Source organism: Amphibalanus amphitrite, unplaced genomic scaffold, assembly GCF_019059575.1.
Source record: "Amphibalanus amphitrite isolate SeventyFive unplaced genomic scaffold, NRLGWU_Aamphi_draft 000439F_arrow, whole genome shotgun sequence".
Classification (NCBI taxonomy): Eukaryota; Metazoa; Arthropoda; class Thecostraca; order Balanomorpha; family Balanidae; genus Amphibalanus; species Amphibalanus amphitrite.
The window spans coordinates 516191-542503 of NW_024881933.1; positions in this window are offsets into that span (position 1 = coordinate 516191).

The window sequence follows — 26313 nt, forward strand, 5'->3', positions numbered from 1 at the left end:
GCTGATCACGGCACAGGAAGCACGAGAGAGCGGGAGAGCGCGAGAGAGAGAGAGAGAGAGAGAGAGAGAGAGAGAGAGAGAGAGAGAGAGAGGAGAGAGAGAGAGAGAGAGAGAGAGAGAGAGAGAGAGAGAGAGAGAGAGAGAGAGAAGAGAGAGAGATAGAGAGAGAGAGAGAGAGAAAGAGCGGAGAGAGCGAGAGAGGCGGAGAGCTGTCCACTCGGACCGGATCGGCAAAGCGGGCGATGACTGAGGAGTTGGGGAGTGGGTTTAGATGTGCTGCTTTGGTGAGCTTTTTTTGAGCTGGGAAATGCGAGTAAATTTGTGTCGGTTATCATGGTACGTATTTTCATATAAATGTCGCTTTTCCAGCTCTCCAATTTTGCGCTATAAGCCCAGGAGACGAGGAATTATGGAAACTGCTTAATCAACGTCTTTCAGCGTCTTCCGCGGCAATTAAGTGCCCATATCGTGTTCCTCTTTTCCTTTGGAGGTGATTTAATCCTCAGAACCGATTAGCTTGCATTTCCTTCTGCTCAATCCTGTAGTCATCAGCGCCTTCTTCCCTCATTAGCGTGACACTAACGACAGGCTCTCGGGGCCCGTGTCAGCGCGGCTCGCTCCGGCTGCCGAGCTGTCAGGTCAGCGGGATCGGAGCCGGTCCGACGCTGCATATTCCTTTGTCGGTGACACGCGGAGACAATGCCCGTCCGCCCGCCGCGCCGAACGGGACAAGCGTTGACGACGGCGCCGGCGGCGTGTCGTCAGCAAAACGTGGCATCGGCAACGACGGCGAGCTTTTGATCGACGCTGAATCTGATCGGGCCGGGCTGAGAGGCGGGGGGGGGGAGATATTGGGGCCTCTCGGGTGACCGCAGAAGATGGCTGAGGTAGAGCGCGTTCGCCGGGAAGCCCGAACAATGCCTGCACTGCTTCAATAAGCCAATCGGGACGGCACTCGACAATACAATGCCGGCGCGGCGGTGAGCGGTACTCGGCCGGCGAGCTAGGAGGGCTCTCCAGGGGCGGCACAAAGGCGACAGGGCCGAATTTCGCTGAGCGGACCGCTCGAGAAGCAGCCCTCAGCGGCCGCCGCCGGGGGCCACCCGGCGGGATTCACTCGAGTTGGTGGCGAACACTCGACGTCTTAGAAATGTTAGAGACGAGGATTTCATAAAGGCTGCACTCCCTATTGATAGTCAGCATTCAGATGGATATAGTTCACTTATATGGAAGCCGGATAATTCAGCATTACTTTCTGCTTGTAAATGAGCCGGAAATCCAATCACCGATATCTGTTAGATACCAAAGCATGCGGTTTTGTGAAAATGTTGGGAAACAGCATTTGCTTTTTTATCTAATAGAAGCCGTGTACGACAATTCTAATACATTTTGTAATCAACAGATTGAATGGTGATTTAACCCTATTCCTGGCGGGGGGGGGGGCCTCAGGAGCCCCCCCTGAGGTTTTTTGGTTATTTCTCCCAAACGCGTTGAGCTAGGAAGCTCAAATTTTCTGACTTTTCCTAAAAGGCTTCTACGCAACATGTCTGAAAATTTGAGTTGATCTGACCTCAGGTCAGGTCACCAGAGGCGGTTTGGTGACCCTACCTCAGAAAAGTTTGCAATCACGCCAGAGCTAGAGTTTTTGACCGATCAATTTCTTCTCTTCAGGGTTTAGTTAGGGTACCAGTATGTGCAATTTGTATATCTCGGAATTTTGATATCGGTGACCTAAGGTCAGGTCAATTTCGCGACCTCCCCATTATAAGTCAATGGGGGAAAAATCAACTCCCTGTTTTTACCACTAAAACGGGTCGGAATGGCCCCATATACCATACATGACTTCATATACGATCAACCTTCACTACCTTGAGGTCTGTTTTGCTGTTGGGCAGCTGTGAGGTCATGTGACGTCATCAAAGGTCACCAAAGGTTTTTGGCCAATAACTCCGTACAGGAACAAGATACAGACGCGTGGATGGTCTCATTGTGTTCAGCTCGTCAAGACGCATCGAATGATATACATGATGACCTCGAGGTCACGTGACCTGAGGTCAACCTTTGACCTTGACCTTTCGAGGTCAACATATATATCATTCGATGCGGATTGACGAGAGGATCACGATGATGCCCTTAGTTTGTTCCTATCTTGACTAATTCGAAAGTTATTCGAGAAAAACTCTCTCCATATCTAGCGCCGCCATTTTGACTTTTTCGACCCCTGTGACGTCATCTTTGACCTGACCTGAAAATGACCTTAGTAAAAATTGTAGATCTTGTCCGTGCGTATCCGATGCCGTTTACCGCTTGTCGCTATCTTGCTTCGTTCTCGAGATCTCAGGGGGGGCCGAATCGGCCCCCCCCGCCAGTTTCTTGTCCCGGCGGAGCCCGCCAGGAATAGGGTTAAACCATAGCATGTGACATCGGCCTGTGACGGGTCAAATGACAAATCGGCCCAGATCCCGTGAGCGCAGCAGATCCCAATGGTGGCTCACAGCAGTCGCTATCTCTTGGTGACATACAGTTCGGCCAGAGGACGCCTCTTTATCCTAGCACTTCAACTTGGCTCGTTGACCTAGATCTCACCCACCCGGTCCGGCGGACAAGTCAGCTCTGCTTAGGATTGTTGCAGCGAAAGGCCATAACCTTCCGCTGCAACGGCCCTTCGCAGAGGGTCTCTTTATCCCAGCTTGGGCTCGTGGACCTCCGTGGCCTGCGTGGAGGACAAGCTAGCTCCCATTCCCTTGCCTGGGTGAGAACTGATGTAGGAGACATCCGAATATGCTGCTTGGTTTTCGAGCAGCTTGGGCGAAGTTCAATGTTGTTTTTCAGGCTTCTAAAGCGACGCGTCTAACTTCTCCGCCGTGTATCCATCAACCGTCGATTTGTTTGAATCAGTATTTATCCGTCGCTTTTAAACATAATCAAATTATCAATGTTCTATCTTTTCATTCTCTGTCAATGATAAACTAATCACGAATTCACAAATTCCGTGAACTGTTCAGACACATTATTGGCTAGGTTTCCATGGCACAAGCTAAGCCGATTTTGAAAAATGGATTTGCTCCATCATAGCATTTAGGCATAATTTAAAAATGTAAATATAGGATTAAGTGCTAGCTAAAACCATATATACGCTCATTTTTTGAATAAGGTAAATATTTCCGAGAAAAACGCACGTGAAATTTCGCTAAATCGATTTAGACGTGTCATGGAAACGTATGAAGCATAATTCACGGCGCAAGGACTCGAGCTCTAGACTAGCCGCGACGCTTTGGCCGATCCAGAGCTGGCTTACCAGTTAAAACGCGAGGCACTCTAATGTTCCAACGTGCCAGCTGTATTAACTTTGCAATGTGTGTGCCTGTGTAACTGTAAGTACGTGCCTGCACTTTACCCTTGTTTGAACTGTATGACTAAGGAGTAATGTAAAAACTTGAAGCAAATTCACGGGAGTGATGATCGAAGGGTGATTGTGCATTGCCCGTAGCGTGCAAGGTCTTGTTGACATTTATAACTGGAACAATCTAACCAAGGTAGGTCATGTCGCTCGTTAGTGGCACCTTCACCCTGTCCCGTTTAGCTGAGTGGAAAAGCCAATAGTTATTTATTGGAAGTGCCGTGTCTGAGCGGCATTTGCGGAATGATATGCTATATCACATCCTTGGCTTATATCTTATCCTTATATCGTTTAAATGCTTATACCATTCAAACGTATACGTTGCTTCTTTGAGGTGAAGTGAAGTGAAGTCAGCTTTATAAACCCTGACTTCACTGTGTGCCAATTTTCTGCCCTAAGTTTAGCCATTTCCTTAATCCAAATTTCATTTTAGACTGTGGCTGGTGGTCACTGGAGCAATTGGTAGCACTTGTGCAGCTAACTGGGCCAGTTATTGGAAAATTCTGCTGAATGAGAGAAACATTTCATGTAATTCCGAAATTGTTTCATGGTCGAAGGAACTATGTCAAAAATTGCTACTTCGTCACATAAGGCCTCACATTTTGATCGCAGTGTTCTACATCTGAATTGTGACGTCATAATAGCCATGCGGAGATAAATGCCAGGTAATTTCCGTTGTACTCTGCCCTGCCGTCCGCCGTATATTCATCAACCTATTTAAATTGCCGTCCGGCCTAACGAGATTAGCGAAATAATGAACACGGTACTCCTGCAGCGGCAGTGAAAACGAACCAATCCATTCCGAGCCGGCCTATTCCCGGCTCCACACGCTCTCCGGACCGTGACGTCAGTGACCCAGTGACGTCAGGGGATGACGTCAGTGGACTGGTGCACGCTGCAGCTGCGGCAGCGACATCAGGGCCCTGTTTCACGGGTGATAGCAGCACGCTGCTATCACGCGTGTCAAATTGGGTTTCCATGGATACATCAACAAGCCATGCCGTCGTCAATCTGTGTGATGTCATCAAATATTGCTGCTAACATCTTTACGGCCGTGCGAATGTATCAAACGCATTCAACGAGACAGCAACTCTGTTCCAAACGTACAGGGTGTCCCATAAGTTCGTTCTCACATTATATTTGCATGTGAAACAGAGTACATTGCGTTTTGATATTTATGACCCCTCATTGTGCTCCCCAGTTAATAACTAGGCAAACACATGAATACATGCTGCGGCATGCCAACTGGCAGGTTTGGCTGCTTAGCAGGCTTGAAGTTAGCCCAGACTGAATTGACGTGCGCCGTGAGCTCCTCGAGGCTGGAACAGCACTTCGCTTCGACGAGCCTCAAGTTCAGTATAACCAACGAATTTTAATGAAATTTTGATCCGATGAGTTGCCTGGCATGTGATCTTGCCACAAACGCCTGTCACAGTCACCTTGCACTGCTTTTAAGCTTTGCTTGACCTGTGCACTGATGCACTGTCTTGCCTGAAGCTGGGCCTACGACCTTCCGGATGCCATTTTCTCCTCTATAAATGTGTTCATACTCGCGGTTCGAGCTCAGCTTGAAGGCTGAAACTCCTCCTAGATATTCTTGGGAAAGCATTCTGCTTCCCAAAACTGTTTCTGGAGTACCAATCGGAACCTGGTCAGCGTCTGGACGCCTATAACCTCACAATACCGTGACCCTGGCCTTTTGCATATGAACATAACGGGACGGAACGGAGGGCCTCCTCCTTCGCCCTTATGGGGTTGTTTTCGGGTTTGGACGGGTGTTCATCTCGAACGTGGACTAGTTAGTCCAGATGACCTGATTGACGTCCTCAGCCCTCTAGTTTTTTAGCCTCAGGCATAACGAAACTCATGTTTGGCCATTTTAAGACGTTTTTGACTGTTTTGAGCCCTCCGGTAAGCATTAACCCTCGCCGGACCTATTGGTTTTCTACATACGCGCCGGCCGAGGGGGGGGGGGCGGGTACGACCCCCCCCCCCTCGCCGTTTCGCCCCTGGTGGAGATAGCGCGTCGCGGAAAAAACGAGCGTGTGTGCCGTTACGAGACGCAGAGATTGGTATCCGATTTTAAGGTCCTAGGTCAACCGGTGACCTTTGAGGTCAGGTCAAGTGCCCCAAGGTACGGTTCAGTTTTTGGTGAATAACTTCGCAAAAAACGGCCGCAGAGCGCCGATTTTGGCAGCATCGTGTTCGTCTCGCTCAGGCGCGTCGAATGATATACTTTTTGTCCGGGTCAGGTCAACTTGGGGTGTTGACCTCAGGTCAAGGTCAGGTCAGCACCCCCAGGTCACGAAGTTGGTCGAAAGAGGTCATGTCGCATATCATTCGATTCGGCAGGTCTTCCTGAGTCTATTGGTGGCTTTCCTCGACTCGCTAGCTCAATTTGATCAAGAGTTATTGACGAAAAACTAATATGACCTTGATGACGTCATAAATGACGTCACGCAAGGTCAACATTGCAAAAGTGACGCATCTAACCTTGCAAGGAGTGCATCAAATCACGATTCTGTGTGCTTGAGATAGTTGGAGATCGTTCCCGGCGCCAGAATAGCAGTTTTCATTTTTTCCCCATTGACTTACCTATAATGGTGAGGTCACGAAAATGACCTGACCTCATATGACCTTTAGGAAAAATCCGAGATATACAAGTTGTGGGACTCATAATGGATACTAGATCCTGCAAGTTTCATTTCCCTGTGACATCTCCTCTGGCAGTGAGGGCGTTGCGAAGTTGCGACATCTAAACACCGTGCAGAGGTTCACTTATGACGTCATAGGTCAGTGACCTGACCTGACCCAAAAAATGCGGTTGGTGTCAAAAGATCCGGCTTGGATCAAAGGTCAGGTATGCCAAGTTTCAGCTCTCTATCGCCAGCGTGTTCGGAGCTATCGCGAAAAAACCCTATGGGGGGGCGGCACCCGCCCCCCCCCCCTCGGCCGGCGAGGGTTAAGCAAAGCTTAAGTACCGTTGAGTTATGTACCCCGAAAGAATACTCTTAGACAGCTGGTAATCCATCCTGAAAAGTCTGCTTACCAACTTTCTAGCCCTTTGACCTTTTGATGGCCACTTTGGCGCCACACAGTTTTGGCCACATGGCTCACTCCTGAGGGCTGACTGGAAAGAGAATAAACTTGCAGTGATTGACTCCCGACAAATCATCGGCGTCACTTGCTAACTGTGCGTCCAGTTAGCGATGGACATTGGCTACAGACTGGTAGGCCTCAATCACCCTCAATCGTCGAGAATGGTCACGTGCTGACTAAATACCGAGACGTACCCGTATCGGAGACCTTAATGTTGCGGCGTTACCCGTCTCTGTAGGAAGCGGGCTCTCTAGCAAAAACTATTTTGTCTACAGAAATTAGTTACTGTGGAGCATATTGCTACCAGCCATGGCAACCACGTAAGCTCAGTTACGAACCAATTTCAGCGTGCCTTTAAGCAAGAGAGCCTATAAACGTAAAATTTAGGTGAGAACGAACTTATGGGACACCCTGTAGCTATGAAAAAGCTCACGGATTACACGAAACGTCATTAGTGTGACGTCATCACATTACGTCAGGTCGCTCAATTTGATAGTAGCGTGCTGCTATCACCGGTGAAACAGGGCCCAGGCATCCGATGTGGCACACTCTGACGTCACCAAACGCCACCGGTCCCCCTAACCTCCACCCCCGACTATATGCGTATTTCTTGTGGGACGAGTGGGATATTTGGACGCGTAACTTCTGAGGCGGGACATTCCTAGAGGTTCAGACGTCACGGCACGTGCTCGGCTGCGACGCAGATGATTACGACGACAGTTGCGTCGTCTGCGACGGTGCCGACGGCGGAGACGGAGGTGCTGCGAATGCGGGGCACGTCCGTTAAATGGAAACGGCAATGATTAGCGTGACTGCCTCAATGCCTCATGGAGGAAGAGGTCGCATTCATGGCAATTTGTGCTGATGATACGCTGCTACAAATAAATACACATACATGATTATTGAGAATTGAAACTCATATAACGATGCAAAGTATTTTACTTGTGTGGCTTGTATCACTGGTATAGTTCTTCTGAATGCTTGAGACGAGGTGTTAGTATCACTGATGTTAGTTGTCGGACTTTCGTCCCCGTCTTGAGTTGAGATGTTAGTTTCACAACGTTTCGGCCAGTTACTTCTCCGGCCGTCGTCAGGTGTTCTTTGGCCCTTAGAAGGACCTGGATGTTGGTGGCGTTGCGCCGTACGTGTCATACCGTTCGAAAGTTCCTGTAGTCAGCGGGAATCGAACTCGGGTTTCCCCGGTGATAGTCCACGGTTCTAACCACTCCACTATCGAGGCAGACATCGTTATGGAGCTGGAAACTTGGTGTCATTTATCCCCCAGATGTTTTTGTGATTTCCTTAGTAGTGGGAGCCATATTGGGCTGATGTCAATGCTTGGCTTGCTGATGGGGTTGCTAGCCAGCGCCATGTGTGCGGCTTCCTTGATTTTTTCTGATTTTCCAGTGTGGCTCCTTGTCGATGATGGTGGTATCATCCCAAGCAGGTCTGTGATCTCCTTCAGACCATGCATGCTCCGCCACACCGGATTTCAGTGTTTCGCCTCGGATGGTGGCCTTCCTGTGTTCTTCGAGCCTGACCGCCAGTGGGCGGCCAGTCTCGCCCTTGTATGACCTGCCGCAGCTGCACGGGATGTCGTATATGCAGTTCTTTGTTTTCTCCTTGGTGGTTGGCGGTCTGACCTTTGTGAGTGACCTGCGGAGGGTGGTGGTACTTCTGAACACCGTCCTGATGTTGTATGCTCCGCAGATTCGCCTTAGCTTCTCTGACAGTCCTCTGTTGTATGGGAGGGATACTGTCGCGATGGGCTTATCCCTTGGTTGTTGTTGGGATGCTTCCTTGGGTTTGTGTTTCATGAAGCTCGTTGGGTATCCGTTGGGTAACACCTGACGACGGCCGGAGAAGTAACTGGCCGAAACGTTGTGAAACTAACATCTCAACTCAAGACGGGGACGAAAGTCCGACAACTAACATCAGTTGTATCACTGGGTTTTATATCGCTCATAGTGCCGCGTTCTAAATAAATCTCTCGCACGTCATAACCAGCCTCGTCTCCGTTATTTTGGTATGCCTCAAAGGACCATGCGGCCATCACGACAGTCCTAAAACTCCCAAAAATAGTCAGCCTCGTTGCTGGCGATGACGGGGGCAGAGAAGATGTTTGGCGGAGGCGGGGGGGGGGGGGGGGAGAGCGAACTCGAACACGGCCCGGGCGGGCTGCCGCCGGCTGTGGAGGTCGTCACAGCGGTCACCGATGGCGGTTCGAGGGCCGTTTGGACCGGCTGATGCGCCCGACTGGGCCGGCTGATGTGCCCGACTGGGCCGTCAGTCAGCCGCTGACTGCAGCTGCTAATGTTTATTGGCACCCGTACGACACAAGGCGCTAGGCCTGATGACGCCACGGAGGCTTATTGCAGAGAGCTCAGATATGCATAGAAGAAAATCCGTATAGGGATGGTTCTGCTTTGGAGACTCGTCTGTTTTTTTTTTTTTAATAATTTACGATTGTGTTTGGTAACATTATCGCTAGGCATTTGATGCTTGTTTTTGATCATACCACTTTTTGTTTTTGTTTTGTTATGGCGCTCAGTTCATCTCTAATTGTGTGGTAGGTTTTCCTATCCTTAGGCCACATTCCTGCCAAGTAACTGTTCATGTTCTTTGGTGGCTAGTTTCGCACATTCTATTCACCAAGTGATCTGAAGGCTTCATGTGATAACTCTCTTTGGCATGCATGTCAAGGTGCCCACCGATTTTTCACTGTGCCGGTCGCGATAAGCCATCGGTTGACCGCCACGGCCGCGACCAGCCACCACTGGACCTTTGTGACCGTGGCTGGCCGCTTTTCGACCTCCGTGACCCACCGGTTGGCGGCGCGTGACCGGGGTTATCGGGCGGAGTCCGTATTATCCGAGCCCCGGCCGCCGCCCCCGGGGGGCCGCCCATCGCTCTGACCCTACCAGATGGCGCGCACATAATTCTCCCGATTACGAACAAAGCGCTGGGCGGCAACGACACCGCGCCGACGCCTTTCACAGCTCCGCCGCCGTCAATGGCTGCCGCTGCCGCCGGCGCGGCGGGCCGGGCGTCATCAGCGTTTATCGGGTTTCCGCCCGGCCGGCTCGGCAGCTCGTCTCTCGCGCGGCAACTCGGCACGCCGCTATCGGCGGCGATTTTTGCGGTCTGCGGCCGGCGGTTGCGGCGATTTATCAGCGCGCGCGTGTGATGGGCGGCGGCCGGCGGCGGTGTCACATTGAATGGCGCGCGCCGTCGGTGGCGTCGGAGCCGATGATGGCCGCGAGGATGGCCGGACGCGGGTAATGGCCGTCGGGGCCGCATTGTTAGTCGGCAGACGGCCGCTGAAGCTGCAATCAGTTAACGGTTGGCGGCGCGATTTGTGGGCGATGTGACGACTTTTCTCCCAGCAGTTTGGCGGATGGCGCAGAGATATGGGCTTATTTGGTGACTAAGCTTCGGTGGTTTTTGCGAGATTATTTATAACAGATGGAGCTATCTAGCGAATAGTAAATAGTTAGGCGAATTCACAAACGGTTTTCTACGTGATAAAGAATATTAAAGACTAAAGTGTCTTTATTGTCGCATCATTTTTATATAACTATTCAACCCGCAACCTTCTGGGGGAGGGACGATAGATTAACCAGGTCGACCAACGCCCTTTTTAGCTTTCCGAAAACATCCAGAAACGGCCTTAATCATGCATCTTTTCCGCATATATTCTACCAATTATAGCTCTGGTTCACCTGAGATCCGGTAAATCTTCGAGACTTCCATTATGAGTGAATACAGCAAAAGGAAGCGGCGCCTCTTTCGAGCAAAACACCGAAGTGGAAAAATGTACCCGTGAACCCACAATATGAGTTTTAACTCATGTGACGTCATAATAGGGTGTTCAGACTCTGTATAGTGTGACGTAATCTTTCCATAACCTTGCACATACCTATGTGCTCTGAAATATAAAGAAGACATGCTTTGCTACGGTGATGTTACCGGCTTAGACACGAGGGCGGCCAGAAGTTACTGTTCTATTCTCCCCCTCCTTATTCTCCCTGTATCTTGGTCCTAATCCTCGGACTTGGGCACTGCGCCTCTGTGTCAGCGGGTGCGGCTGGCACGGAAGATTATTTTGCAATGCTCTGCAGTTAATGAGGTGGTTCGGAATTTACCGGAGGCGTTTGTCAGGATATTCAAATAGAGCAGAAGTGATACTGCTTTTGCTGCTGCATCCGGACTGAAAATAAAACCGTTTGAAAGTCGGGGTCTGAACATCGGCCACTGGACCTGGGAGAGTTCCCATTTCCACTGCGTATGTACTCGAGCACTTTATGCTGAGTGTGGTGGGTTTCCTTTTTAGCTTTACTGAACCAGCTTTCGATGCATTCAATTACAATTTCGGAGAAAACTTTATCAACCGGTAATGTCCGGAATTAGCGGTAAAACACTTACGTGCGCTTCTAAATTCCAATGGATGACACAATTATCGACAGGCGGGCAGTATTGTTTCTAAATATTGCAATCAGGCCAGGTTCTCGGCGCCGACCTTCTGATGTATTGGAAGGGTTTAGAGATGGGTCGATCTAAAGGAACTTTATTGACTGTTCTGGCTGTTTTTTTTGTAGTTTTCTAATTTTCTTTCCTCAAAGGTTAGAAGAAGGAGCACCGCGGTGCATTTATTTTTTCTGCTTTATATGCATTGAGTGATTGTGGAAGATAATTATTTTTCCTTCAATCAAAGCACCATCGAATGCACTCGTCTCTCCAGCGAGCAGTGAACTGCAGCCATTAAGATGTCTGTCTTAATGACTGTAAATATTAATTACGATGGAATTATTCGACAATGAGATAAGTGTTTTTGCGATGTATTTGAAATTTAGAAGAGAGTGTCTCTACCCAAGTAAGCAGCTACTATAGTACTTACAACAGCTTGCTCAAATATTGATATTGATTGCAATAGCGCGGAAGTAACTGCATTTTTATTTATAGTCGGATTTATTCTGTATCAGCGTATCACTTTTCCACGTCTATTGTCCAATCAGGGAAATCCCAAACAGTAGACTCAGGGCTGAGACCACAGTGCCGTCTCGATGTCGACATACTAGGGGTTTTCCCGGCCCTCTGTAAGCGCACTAATCGTCATCCGATGACGGAGCGCCCCGCTGCCGTCACGGCTCCGTCGTGGCGTCATCATACAGTCATCGGGGCGTCATCACGGCGTCATCGGAGCGTCATCAGAGCGTCATTGGCCGTCATCACGGCCGGGTCGGCTGGTCGGGGAACTGACGCCTCCGACACGATCTGACTGGTCGTTTGTCTCGTGTGCCGTGATCACAGAACGATGACTGCGTACCGGTCGGACCGGCGTGAATTATTCATCGACTGCGGTGGTGCTGGCGGTGGGCTGAGGTCGGGGCTGAGGGCTTGGTGGTCTGGTGGGATGTGTAATGAAGGTGATGCCGCCGTTGGAGATCCCATTGGAAAAAGCAGTAAAATGATTTGACAAAATTAGTTGTGTGTGATGACTGTTTTGTAGGTATTCTGCAAATGCTCCTAACCACTGCGTTGTGAGTGTACTCGTATGTAGCTAACGTGAAGCTTCCTGGCAAACTCTACGTCAACTTATTTGTTCTGTTGCTGTGCTGCACTGGCACATCACTTGTTAAATGTCTTAAAGCATGTTACATATGGTGACAGTGAGAGCAGTGAATACCATAACAGATACAGTACACGTTCGGGCCGTTAGCTGCGGTTTGCGGCACGCCAACCGCGTATATCGCCATGCTTAGTGTTAGCAGCTCCCAGCGCAGGTGCCCCCGAAGGGCCTGCCTCCTGAGCTCCCACCCAGTTTCGTTCCTGTCTCTTCTGTCGCCTCTGGACCAGCTGCTCCTATAACCCGCTCCCGTGGACCCTAACCACCTCGTCAGGCTGGCCGAATCCAGTGTGACTCAATTTCCTGCACAATGCGACCGACGGGCGGCTGGGACGGACTGCTCGCCCTCTTGTCATCTCTCTCTCTCTCTCTCTCTCTCTCTCTCTCTCTCTCTCTCTCTCTCTCTCTCTCTCTCTCTCTCTCTCTCTCTCTCTCTCTCTCTCTCTCGGTCTTGCTCTCTTTTCTCTTTCTGCCTTTTTATCTTTACCTACAAATATTATCCTATCCCTTTCGGATCCCTTTCGTTATCCTTTTTTTCTTCCCTCTGTCTCCCTCCCCTTTCCACTAACCATCTATCTGTTTTCTTCTCCACTGACCCGGCTTTTCTGCAGCCGTTTGACCTCAGCAGCAGCGTCACTGCGTCATCATCATCACCATCCTCTCCATCCTCTCCGTCTCTGCCGCTGGCTGCCGTCGACGACTGCCCGTCTCTCTGCCGGTAGCCGAAGCACCCTCCGTGTCGCGGCCAGCGCCCTCGACTGTCGGCGCCAGGAGCCGCTGACGGATGACGGTGCCATCGCGGCGCTACTAACGGTCCCGTCCGATTTTCAGCGCCGTCGCAGGCGGCCGTATGACCGGCCCCGATCCGTTCATCATCGGAGAAATGGCCTGCAGACGACGGTCTCGGCGGCCGACTCGAAAAAGGCGGAGTCGCCGACTGGCGGCCGCTCAAAAACGCCGCTGGTGATATTGAAAATCGCTTAGTTCTGCGACGGGTTAGCTGCTCGCAGCGGGACGGAGCAGCCCGCCCGTCGGACCGGATGGGGCTCGTTTGCAGCGGCCGCCGCGCCGCGCTGCGGAGAAGCGCTGCAGTAAAGCGATCGGCAGCTCAGTCAGCGACGGGCTGCGGCGGGGTACTTCCGCTCGGGCGATGAGGAGTTAAATGAAGATGGGAGCTTTGTGCCGTGGCTGTGCCGATATTTTGGTTGCCTTTCATCATTCGCACTGTTGATGCCTATAACTTTTTTGTATGCTTGCCCTAGATGCAAACAATTATGGTGATGCGACTTTTTTGCATTTATGTATGTATTTTCATTTCGTCTGCTATTTGGCGAGACCCTCCGTCTCCTCATGTTTGCGTGTTATCACAGTACACATCCGGCGGGCCCCTGTGACCCCCCGTCTCCGTTCCAGCGTGGCGGATCAGTATCCTCACACTGGGCCGCGTCTGTATATATTCCTCATTTCTCTCCCTCCTCACCATGTATCGAGGGGAGCTGCAGCCACGTCAGCGTATTTGGTGCCGGCCCGGCCCGGAGCCGAGCTCGGCAGGCCGGATGACGTCCCGCAGTAATCGGAGCGGGCGCCGGCGGCGGCAGCGCGCCGTCAGCAGTTGGCTGCCGAGCCGGGCCGGGCCGCCGCGCGCCGCTGATCATCGTCGCCCGATTATTGTAATGCGACGGGATGAGCCATCCGGCCTGGCAGCAGTGGTGGCAGGAAAGGCGGCGGCGTCAGCACGGGGTCGGGCTGACACCGCCCCCTCCACCCACCCCTGCCGTTCCCGCCCCGAGCTGTGGGGGCAGACTACCCCCTGTTTGCCCTGTCTATGAGTGATCGGCAACGCGCAGCAAATATAGCACGCCGGCGCGTCATTAGTGCCGCAGCGTGCCGTCCGCGCGGCGATCACGACGCACGCGCGTCGGCCGTCATACCTGGCGTGACGGGCCGTCATACCGCACGGGACGAACCGTCATGCCGAACGGCACGGGCCGGCCATGACGGATGACGCGCGCGAGCCGGGGACGGGGGCGGCGGCGGCGGCGGTGGCGCAGAGACGAGATCTGGCGCGGCGTTCAGAAATAGCGCACAACTATTTTCACGGTCTGATACAGACCGACGTGCGGCGCGATAATGGACAAGGAGCCGATATTTTCTCTCCCTGCCCTGCCATGAGTTTATTTTCGTTCTATTCGTATGCATCGCTCTTTGGAATTCTTGCTCGGTCGTTGCTTGCGAACGCTTCTTTATATAGGTATATTAGAAGAGCTATTCATCTAGTTGTTTACCGAGCTCGCAATAAGGATGTATAAGAAATATATTACCATGTAAATGTGATTCGTGCCCCGATCATCTCGCCTGGCCAGCAGTAATGGTGTCCGCCCCTCTCGGCTGGCAGGCGGTGTGCGCTGGTCCGTACCGCTATCATTCACACCATGGGAGGCACGCATTGGTGCAGGGCGGCGTGTATCAGTCGGCGATCCGGTGATATATATCCGAGCACGCTCCCCCCGTCTCCGGTACCGTCACTCTGCTGCACCGCCGGACAGTGGCGATCGCCGGGCCGGCCGGGTCGGGGCGGCTCCATCCATCTCGCCAGAGGAGCCCGTGTCGGAACCTCTGCCGGCCGGCAGCGCACGGAAACAGGCCATCACGCGCCGCCGCCTCGCCGGCGCTGATAGCGTCCGATGGCGCCGGTGACGTCATCAATGACGCCCCTGGTGACGCCTCTCCTGAGGGGTGGTGTCCGGTGCCGTCGGTGCCCTCTTGTAATCCATTACGGAGCAAGCGACACTAATCGTTTATCCGAAAACAGTTTGGCTGGTGAACGGCTCAATATTACAGCTACGCCTTATAGGTGTAAATCAGATAACATGATATTAACGGTATACTCGGGGTGGAATATGGTTGCCAGATGACCGGCATTATTTGCTGTCTACTGGCTACAAACAAATTTGCGTAATACATGCAAGCCCAATGTTTCTGAAAAGTAACCTTGTCTTCAGTGCAATGACACAATCATATTTCCTTGCCCATTTAGGAAGGCGCGTAAAAAAGGACATTTCTAAACGGATTTTGCATTTTGCAACACTGCAATTTCGTTTGCAATGCGCATTAGGTACTTTACAGAGAGGTGGCACTATCCAGAGTTGAATGACTGAGTTCCCAATGCTTTCGCAACAACACGTAAACCTCACACTAAATATCTTCCATAACACTTTACTTAAGTAAAACGTCTGCAAAGGACATGTCCAATGGGCACTGCTCGAAAATGAATATGTGCATTGCGCATTGTGCATGTGCGTTGTGCATTGTGCATTTGCCTCCATCCACGTGTAAGACTTGAACCTGTGCTTGGGCGTAATGGTTCAGGGAAAATGACGCTTATTTGTTTATTGATTTATTTAGCGCTTCAATACATCTGCACCGGAATTGATGAATTCGGTAATTAGTAGTTGTTATCATCTGCACCCCATTCATGCAAGGTAACTTCTATCTTCCATTTGTTCGGAGTTACGCGGCAATTTGTTGTGAAGTCAAGTAACTGTATATCATAAATTCACCCTCGAGGTGTCAAAATGACCGATGGTCAATTAGTATACGTCAGTTGACCATTTGATTCAGTGTCTGATCATGATCGATGTGATTCGATAGCTCCCGTTGCAACTCTGAACAGAGCGAGCATCCGCTTAGCCCGCCAAAGAAAACATAGGCGGGCTTCTGCAGAGTTGAATAATGGGAACACAAGTGGACCACACACAAGTGAGAACAAGTGTCGATGAGAAATGGAGCCTATCGGCGTCTGCGGCAAACATTATCATGATCAAACTATGTCTGAAGTGCAAGCTATCGTTGTGCATTTATAGCTGTCGCTGCACGACAATGTCATATGTTATTTCTATATATGAATATAAATATAGACGGCGACTACAGCCACTATAACCCGCGAGTTGCTGGGGGGGGGGCGTTAAACGCCCCCACTTTTTTCGCCGGGCCATAGCATAAAAACGGCGCGCCGCAGGCGCGCCAAATTTTAGGTACCTGTAGGGAATTGATTGAAGTTTATTGTGACAAAGTTTCAAAAAAATCGGTCGGAAAATTTTTGAGATATCGAGGTTTTAGTGACGTCATGATTTCTGAGTTTTCGACCATAAACGGCGTATGTTCAAAAAATCATATAAAATCACAGAATAGACATACAGACATGCCGTAAACGCCATTAGACTGCCAATACCAAGGTCAATCAAATGGCTATCTTCGATTATTGATTATCGTTCCGCATTTTCCATAATCTTGAACTCAATCTTGGCAATTTTTCGTGACTACTTCGCGACCATGATACATGAATTTCTTAAATTGAACTTTTTGAGCCAAACACGTACACATATGATAAAATGAATGTCACCATCGTGTTCTACGCCCCAAATTACCTATAAAACATGTGTCACAGGCTGCGAATATCAGTTTTGATTTTCGGGGATATGTGCCTACCCGGTTGACCTGACCTTGACCCTGACCTATGCTTGACTGACCCCTACATGGAGCTGACGCTCTTGTAGGCCTTATAAGATGGATTGTGCACCGTTTTGACAGAGTTTATGGCGACAGGCGCCCATTGCGAAGTCCTGAAGTCCATGCTACTGAAAGCCCGATTTCAGGTGTTTGACCTGACCTTGACCCGACCTGTGACCTCAAAATTCAACTTTAAAGTACTCATCTGAAGCGTCTCGTCGCGCTCTTTCGTTTGCCGCCTCGTGCGTTTCGCTGCGCCTATTGGTTCTCGAGTTATCGGCTGGGGGCGTTTAACGCCCCCCCCCCCCCAGCAAACGGTGGGTGGCGAAATACCCCAGCAACTGCCGGGATAACGGCTCGAGACAGCCACTAACGCTGCCTTTCCAGCGACGTTGGAGCTCTTTGGAATATGCTTTAGAGCACGAACCTTGCCTAAGTTTTGAACTAACTGATCATGCGTGGTGGCTACTGGTTGTTACTAAACCCGACATCGAAAAAAATGGGCAGAATGACGCTGTTTTGTTAAAAATAAGATGCCTCACTGATTGGGGACTCCGGAACATAGGTTCACTTCGGTAGTAAATGTTTGAAACGAATATGACGATATGTTTTTCATCGTGATACCGATGCTAACTTTTACTCAAATATAAAGCATTGTGCCCGCTTCAGAATAAGAATCTTATGGTGCATACCTACTGCATATTGTTGCAATCATCATCAGTCACTCTGTGTTATTTATTACTGAAAATGAACGGATTCTCACACTCAATGTTCCAAAATGGCAACCGTTCTCAATGTTAGCTCCCCGTTCTGTCTTGACCCACTGTTTCGCTGTTTAATATTCTGACCCACTGTCTCCCCGTCATACCTATTCCAAGACCCGCTGCCTCTCCCTTTTGCTCTAACCCACGGTCTCCCCGTTCTTTCCTACCGTTCTATATATGATGAGCATCAGGCTACATTTAAAAATATTTCTTATATATGTTACGGGTCATATGCTAACTTGGGCAGTATGCAAACTACCCGGGCAGTATGCAAACTACCCAACAGCCCGGGCAGGCGGGCAGTATGCATACCGCCCGGGTAGTATGCATACTACCCGACCCCTTGGGCAGTATGCATACCGCCCGGGCAGTTTGCATACTGCCCGGGTAGTATGCATACTACCCACCTTTTCTCTCACGGGCAAGATGTTTACTCGGGCAATATGCTGACCGTGGCCCGTGAGACTAGTTAATGCAATAGCTCACATATGCATGTCAATGACAGGCAGTGGCGTAGCCAGAGATCAGCAAAAGGGGGGGGGGGCCATGGTGCTCGAGGGGGCGACTTTTTCCCTTGAGAGGGGCGCCATTGTCAGCTAGTGACAGGGGTGTCAGGGTAATATGTAACGTCATGTTCATGCATGATTTACTAGGTGTTGCAAAATACATAAGAACTAGCTTTCGCTGATTTTCATAAAGTCCAATTAATGCAATTTGCAGCCTGGTGTTTTTTTTTTATCAAAAAACCTTGATCTAGATGAATTTTTAGCATGATATAGGAAACGAGCTCAGGCTACGGACATTTTATTCTCAAAATACGCATCCATGCGAATTCGAAACGGTAAAATAACTATACGTTGATCGATAGGCAGAATCTTTATTCTTTGCAAAAAAAAAAAAGAGAAAAATATACGGGCTCACTCACTGATCCGAAGTGACCTGTGGGCTGCAGCCTGTGGTCGACCGGGGTTGCCGTGTTTAGAATATCAGAGCGCACGTATGTAGGATACACGCTGCGATTTATTGCCTAAATTGGAATCAAGGAAAGACTTGAACATTTAAGACCATGAGATCCACCATGAGATCCCAACTCATTGTCATACCAGCAGCGACTGCAGTCAGAGGCGACCGAACGCTGACATACGTTCTGGATTTTTTCTCCACACATCCCCTTTACAATTCGATGTCTAGTGCGTGCAGCCCCTACTTGTGGACATGCATGACTGCCTCCAGTGACTGACTGCTTCGCCTCCAGAGGGAAACAACTCCAAAAATAACAGTTTTTATTAAAATCGTTTTCTGCAATAGCTTTTGACTCAAGACAGTGACGACATTTACTTTGCCAGCATCGTATTCCTCTCGTCGAAACGCGTCGAATGAACTATACGTTGACCTTGAAACGTCATTTTGAAAATTTGACCTCAGGTCAAGGTCATGACCTTGATGGACAGGGTCATGCTGCATATCACTCGATCCGTATCGTCGAGCTGAACACATCTGACGTGTTTTCACCGCTTTAGCACGTCTCTATCAAAAGGTATAGCCAAAGAAATGCTGGTGACCGTTCATGACCTGAGATGCCCTCAGGGGCACACAGAAGGGTCACAGGTGCATTTTGTCGATTCAGTGTGTTATGTTTACCTATGTACCGATGTTTGAGAGGGTTTTGAACCACATTCGTCCAAAAGAGGCGCATTTCAATTTTCTCCAATTGACTTAGGTATACCTAATGGAGAAGTCGCAAAATTGACCTGACCTTAGGTCATGGATATCAACCCGCGCACCGACGGGGGTCTGCGCCAACTTCGCACCGACGGGGGGGTGGATGACCGCCCCCCCCCCTGAGATCTCGAGAACGAAGCAAGATAGCGACAAGCGGTAAACGGCATCGGATACACACGGCCAAGATCTACAATTTTTACTAAGGTCATTTTCAGGTCAGGTCAAAAATGACGTCACAGGGGTCGAAAAAGTCAAAATGACGGCGCTAGATATGGAGAGAGTTTTTCTCGAATAACTTTCGAATTAGTCAAGATAGGAACAAACTAAGGGCATCATCGTGATCCTCTCGTCAATCCGCATCGAATGATACCTATATATGTTGACCTCGAAAGGTCAAGGTCAAAGGTTGACCTCAGGTCACGTGACCTCGAGGTCATCATGTATATCATTCGATGCGTCTTGACGAGCTGAACACAATGAGACCATCCACGCGTCTGTATCTTGTTCCTGTACGGAGTTATTGGCCAACAACCTTTGGTGACCTTTGATGACGTCACATGACCTCACAGCTGCCCAACAGCAAAACAGACCTCAAGGTAGTGAAGGTTGATCGTATATGAAGTCATGTATGGTATATGGGGCCATTCCGACCCGTTTTAGTGGTAAAAACAGGGAGTTGATTTTTCCCCCATTGACTTATAATGGGGAGGTCGCGAAATTGACCTGACCTTAGGTCACCGATATCAAAATTCCGAGATAAACAAATTTTAGCTACTAATGACCTAATAATATCCTGCGACTTTCAAAGTCCTCCGACATTTACTGTAGCTCTGGCACGGTGACAAAGTTGCAAAAAAGTGACTTGAGGTTGGGTCATTCAAAGTGACCTGGTGACCTGACCTTGAAAGGTAGAAGGTTCAAACTTGCACACCATGTGTAAAATTGATGAGGTTATAGTCATACCAAATTTCGCGGCGCTACGCGCCGCGGTTTTCCCGCTATTTGCGAAAAACCTCAGGGGGGCGGATATCCGCCCCCCCCGTCGGTGCGAGGGTCAAAAGTCCGAGATAAACATTTTATACATATTGTTAGCCTTATCAATCTCTGATAGTTTTAAAAGTGATCGTTCCGTCGGTGTGGCGTACGCTGGGGCGGCACCGCACTGCTAGGCGGGGGCGGCATCACAATAATGGGGGGCAATGCGCTGGGGGCAGCACTTGCATTGAGGGGTGGCATTGTACGGTGAATGGGCGGCGTCGCATTGAGGGGCGGTATCGCAACGAGGGGTGGCACTAACGAGGCTGCCTTATAAGAAACGCTTGGCACATCCTAGCCCAGCTCGGCGCCGCCTGGCTGCTGCATCTTGAAAAGGGTCCTTGGTGTCGATGAGACAGCCCCATTGTTAAATAGTTACCTACCTAGTGTCAGTGGTTTCGGGGGGGGGGGGGCGCTATCGATCTTGAATGGGGCGGGGCGACTGAAGTCTCCATCCAGATGGGCGTCAGTGACTACGTACTGGAGGGCGCCAACGAACTCGGATAGGGCGAATGTGATCTTCAGAAGGGCACCGGGTGATCTAGAGGGGTGTAATGCTTAGATGGGGTCACTGCTGCCTTCAGTAGGGCGTCGGACGCTCTGAAGGGGCGCCATTGATCTCGGATGATTCGACTGTTATTTTCAGAGGGGCACCAGTGGTTTCAGAGGGGCGCCATTGATTTAGGATGGGGCGACTGAAGTCCCGGTTCAGGTGGGCGCCAGTGGCTCTTGAGGGGCGCCAGCGACCTTGGATTGATGGGGCGACTGTGATCTTTAGAGGGGCGTTGAGGGGCGCCATTGGGCATGGATGGGGCCGCTGTTGCCTTCAGCAGGACGCCGGACAGTCTAGAGGGGCGCCTTGAAATTGGGTGGGGGGACTGTAGTCTCAAGGGGCGTTGTCTCGGATGGGGCGAATAAACTCTAGCAGGGCGCCATTAGTTTCAAAGGGTTGCCATCGATCTTAAGATGGGGCAGCTGTGATCTCCGTTTAGATGGGCGCCGGTGACTTTTGAGGGGCGCCAGCGACCTCGGATGAGGACGACTGTGATCTTCAGAAGCGCACCGGGCGCTCTGGAGGGGCGTCATTGGGCTTGAATGGGGCGACTTTAGTCTCAAGCGGGACGACTACAGTCTCAAGGGGGGCGCTAGTGACTCTCTTGAGGGCGCTATTGATCTCGGATAGAGCGACTGTGATCTTGAGAAGAATGCGGGTGCCTTAGAGGGGCGCCAGTGGTTTCAGGGGGCGCCATCGACCTTGGATGGGGCCGAATGGGGCAGCTTTGAACTTCAGAGGGGTGCAATTAGCCTTAAATGGGGCGACTGTTCCGTTCTGGTGGGTGCCAGCGGCTTTCAGGGGCGCCATCGACCCTGGGAGTTCGGAATACCTATTCTGGTTTCCGGAGGGGCGCCCTTAAACATTGGGGGGCTCAGGTCCTATTTGGGGGTGCCCTGGAGAACATTGGGGTGTCCAGGCACCCCTAAAGAGATATTGAGTTCGATCCCTGCCTGCACATCGCTTTTTAATTCATGCTCCCTCTGTAAAACGGCATCAGCCTAGTCGGCGCTAAGTGGGGCGCCATCTGGGCGGCTGGGCGGAAAGGGGGGGGGCCATGGCCCCCATGGCCCCCCCCCCTGTCTACGCCACTGATGACAGGCGCTTTAACCCGCGCCGGGGCGGTGCTCGGCGCCAGTCGTGCCGGGCTGGAGGGGGGGGGGGGTTGAACACCCCTGCTCGACTCCCGTGCCACTTAGCGGAACAGAAGTAAGCGGCATGTAAGATGCGGTAACCGGCATTCGAAATAGCGTCAAAGATCGTGACGAAAGTACCCTAGTCATTTTTAAGGTCAGGTCAAAGAATAGGGCAACAGAGGTTATTAAAGATCAAATTTCGTCTTTTTCATCTTTTATAAATTCGCCCATAACTCGGAAGATAGTAGAGCTACAGCGCCGCAGAAAGACGCATTCGATAGCTCTTTTAGCGCTTTCTGGAATAAGTACTCGAAGTTGATCTAAGTTCAAAATTTGACCTGAGTTCAAGGTCATGACCTGACATGAAAAGGTCATGTTGTTTATCAGCCGCTCCTTATCGTCGATCTGAACACATCTAAGGTTGTTTCCATGACCATCGCTCCAACACGTCGTCTCCATAAAAAATAATGGTCAAAGAACTGCTGGAGACCTTTTATGACCTGATATGACCTCATGGTCATTAAAAGGGGTCACAATTGCAATTTTTTCGATTCAGTGCGTCATGTTTACCTGTAACCCGATGGTTGAGAGTGTTTAGAATGACGTTCATCAAAAGGGGCGTCCTTCAACTTTCCTCTGTCAACTTCTTAGGGAGACTGTGCAAAATTGACTTGACCTAAAGTCATCGGTATGTTATCAAAATTCAAATACATGCATTTTGAACCTAATGTTACTCTTATTAATCGCTTAAAGTTTCAAAGCGATCGTTCGGTCGGTGTAGCTATGGCGAGCATTCTAACTTTTTTCTGGGGTAAGGTCACTTGACCTGACCTGGTAACCCGACCATAACAACTTGTAACGTCTTACGTCTTACATGTAAATGGTTTCATGTAACATTAGCTATTGAAACTATTTATAATAACGCGCTCTACAGGTCCAAGTGCCAAACCAAAGCCAGCGAGTGATGGCACTATAGATCTGTCGTCATTTCAAATGAAAATGACTTTTTGGCCGCTGGCAGTGAAATTCAATGAAATTCTAGGGAAATATTTTAAGTCTTTATGTTCAAAACATTATTTCATCCTTCGATCGAAATCACGTTTGACGGCAAAAAAAGACTTCGCGATTGAACTACGTTACTTTTTTTAAATTTAGTCCGAACCATTTGAATAGAAGGATTCACCAGAACAGAGCCCCCGCTAAGCGAAGCTTGTTGCGGTGACCCTGCCCTCTACCCTCCGATCGCGCAATTCCGATTCTATGGCAGAAGTTGGAGTCCAAAGTTTAACGTGCGCACAGAGCCGCGCACGGACGGTCCTCTCACTGACTTCGCTTGGCTTCGGCCTGCCACAAACCGCAATCATACCTGCAAGGAGGCTCATTAGACGTCAATCGCCCGTCGCGCTTCGAACCCGGACTGTTATAACCGGGAACGCGTGCTCTCACCACGCGGAGTCCAACGCTCTACCGACTGAGCTACGGGACCGGCCAATACTTACAGAGCCATTAATACTTTTTAAAATGGACATGGAACACACAACTTCAAGATAACAAGCGGGCAGTATGCAAACTGCCCAAGCTTTTGGGCGGTATGCATACTGCCCAAGGGGTCGGGTAGTATGCATACTACCCGGGCGGTATGCATACTACCCGGCCTGTTGGGTAGTTTGCATACTGCCCGGGTAGTTTGCATACTGCCCAAGTTAGCATATGACTCGTAACATATACATACTAATAAATATGCTCAGCAATAGCATCTCCATTCTAAAAAAAATTCTTTCCTACTCCTTGTGTTTCCGTCAATCTCGGTCCTTATTGTCCCCACTCTTTCCGCGGTCCGATTGCTCCCTGTTCTATCCTGAATCCCAGCCCGCCACCTCCCCTTTCAGTCCTCGGTCCGATTGCTCTCCTGCTCTGAGTAGCCGTTGCGGCTGGCGGGCGGCCACAGAAGCAGATCAGCTCCGCCCCCGGCAGAACGGATGGCCGCGGGACACGGCCACCAGCCGGCCCCTATCGCGTCGCGCTCCAAATTAAACGCCCCCCCCCCCCCCCCTCCGGCCGGCCTGCCAGCAATCACGACCGCCGCGCACCGCCACAGATGCAAATAGCGCGTCACTCAGAGCTCCCCGCGCAGCTCAGGAACGGCGATCCCCGACCGGCCAGCCCTCGACGGCCTCTGGTTCGACTCTGCACGTGACGAGTTGGCACCGGCGCCCGGTGTCCCGTGATAATTTATGGTCAGACGGTGTTATCTGTTTTCACTTGGGTTCAGAAATGTGGTCGGCCGTGGGCTGCCGGCCGATCGGTCCACACCGATCGACTTCAGCTGGGCGCCGATGGGTGGGTGATGAGAGACGCGAGGGTGTTGTGGGACCTATTAACGGCTGCAGCAACAGTGATGGTTAAAATTAGAGCGGTTGATATGCGGCATACGTGGCTGATGGCTGCACTTTGAGTTGATGTTTTACGTATTTCGTGCGCAAAGTATCTGGTTGTAATGATGTCCTCATGGTAGTTTGATATGAACACCGGAATATTGGCTTGCAGCTGTGTAAAAAAAGAAAGAAAAACGATGCGTACGTGAAAAACAGTCATCGCACTTGCATTCTGGGATTATGCAACTAACAGTAGGATCTGCGCATTTATGTTGACGTCTGTGCTGTGTTTCATCTGCCGACAATAACTCGCATTTGACCACAAACTTACTGCTTTCTGGTCGGCTTGGTTCCATTGAGATTTCGATTTAAAGTAAAAACTCCAATTTTAAGCGCTTATTTTAACCCGCGCCCCACTGGGGTCTGCGTATAACACGCCCTACTGGGGGGGGGGGGGGCTCTTCATAGCCCCCCCTCCTAACTCCGAAACTACTGGGCCGATCGTCAAAATTCAAACGGCGTCTGATAGCCCCGGAAAAAACGGTGGAGCGAAACCTAATTTCAATGACCTCCAGGTCACCGATGACGTCACAGGTCAGGTCAAAGTAAAAATTATTAGCATTTTGGCTTGTTCACGTTTTGGGCTCTGGCCGCCGTCTTACAAGTCAGATCAGGCTCATTGTTGGATCACACACTCGGGAACAGATGCTCTAGTGACCCTGAGGGTACCAAACTTGTACTTTGTTTTCAGGTCAAGGTCAGGTCATCACAATTGACAGGTCACGAAAATATATACCATGCGTCGGTCACGTGACACATGTTTTATGGTCCATTTAGGTCAGAGATCTCGAATTTGATGTCGTCTGTGTCATTCGAGGTCATTTTGAGTCGAATTTAGCTTAGGTCAGGTCACTTTCAGGTCAAAAAAGGTCAAATTTTGAAGTTAAACTTTTTCAACGAAAAAGGTGTCTATTGGATGCAGTTTGAGCTCAGGAACACGATGGTGCTATTTATATTGGCGTACGATGTCAAATACGTGCTGAAAAATTGATTTGAAAAATTAATAATTGTGAATTTTTTGCAATAATGCGTAAAACTTGGCCATTTTTGAAGATATTTAGCTAAAACTTGCTAGAGTTAGTCATAATAATGCGTTCTATCACATGTATTCCATTTTTTTTCGAAAAGTCAAAAACTTTTTGAAACAAATGTAAAAATATAAATTTTGGATTTTATTAAATTCAATTTTCCAAATTTTCAAAATTTCGAAATTCCGAGATAACAGTTTGATAGCGCAGTCTATTCTGAGTCCTCTAATCCAAAGAAATTGGATCTAGCTTAAAAACTGAGCTCTTGGGAGCGATTGCCGTGGTTCAATGTTTTGCGTCGAAATCGGCCGAACATGACGTCACTCTGACGTCATTTCCGGCCGACCTATAGTAGTTACGAAGTTCAAATTTTGACACAAGGTGTCAAATTGATGCAGCCTAAGGTACTGAAAGTTTGGCGTCGATACGTCAAGCGGTTTGGAAGTTATTGCAGAAAAACGGGAGGGGGGCTATGAATAGCCCCCCCCCCCCAGTGGGGCGCGAGTTAACGTGTCTGTCGCTAAGAAGCTAATCGTGTTTAGACCAATATTAGCACGTACCGGTCGAAGCGTTGTTGCCATTTCGTTGACCCATGCACCGGCTGTCTGAGCAGGGTACGACAAGTAGTCGTGTTTACATAGGGTTCCCTTAATTTTCCCCTATTTCTCCCCTATTTTCAGATCGAATTTTAGGCATCATAGCGCTCGCGTGTAACGTTGCTATGGACGCTATTGTTGTTAGAGGCATACTAAGCATCGTTTATGCTGTAAACAATATAAATTGGGCTTATTTATTGCTCGAAATTCAACAATTCATATTTTGAAGTAATTTTATCCTGCCCTTCAATTCCCTCTTTAAGCGACAAATAGGGGAGGATTTGGTAGCGTAGCGCCTTTCCAAAAGCTGCTACGCTACCATATCCAGTGGTTCTCAAACTATCACATCACAAAAGCGGCGTGCTGATTGGCCGGCAGTTCCGAATCGTCCGACTGGTGGTCCCCGACTC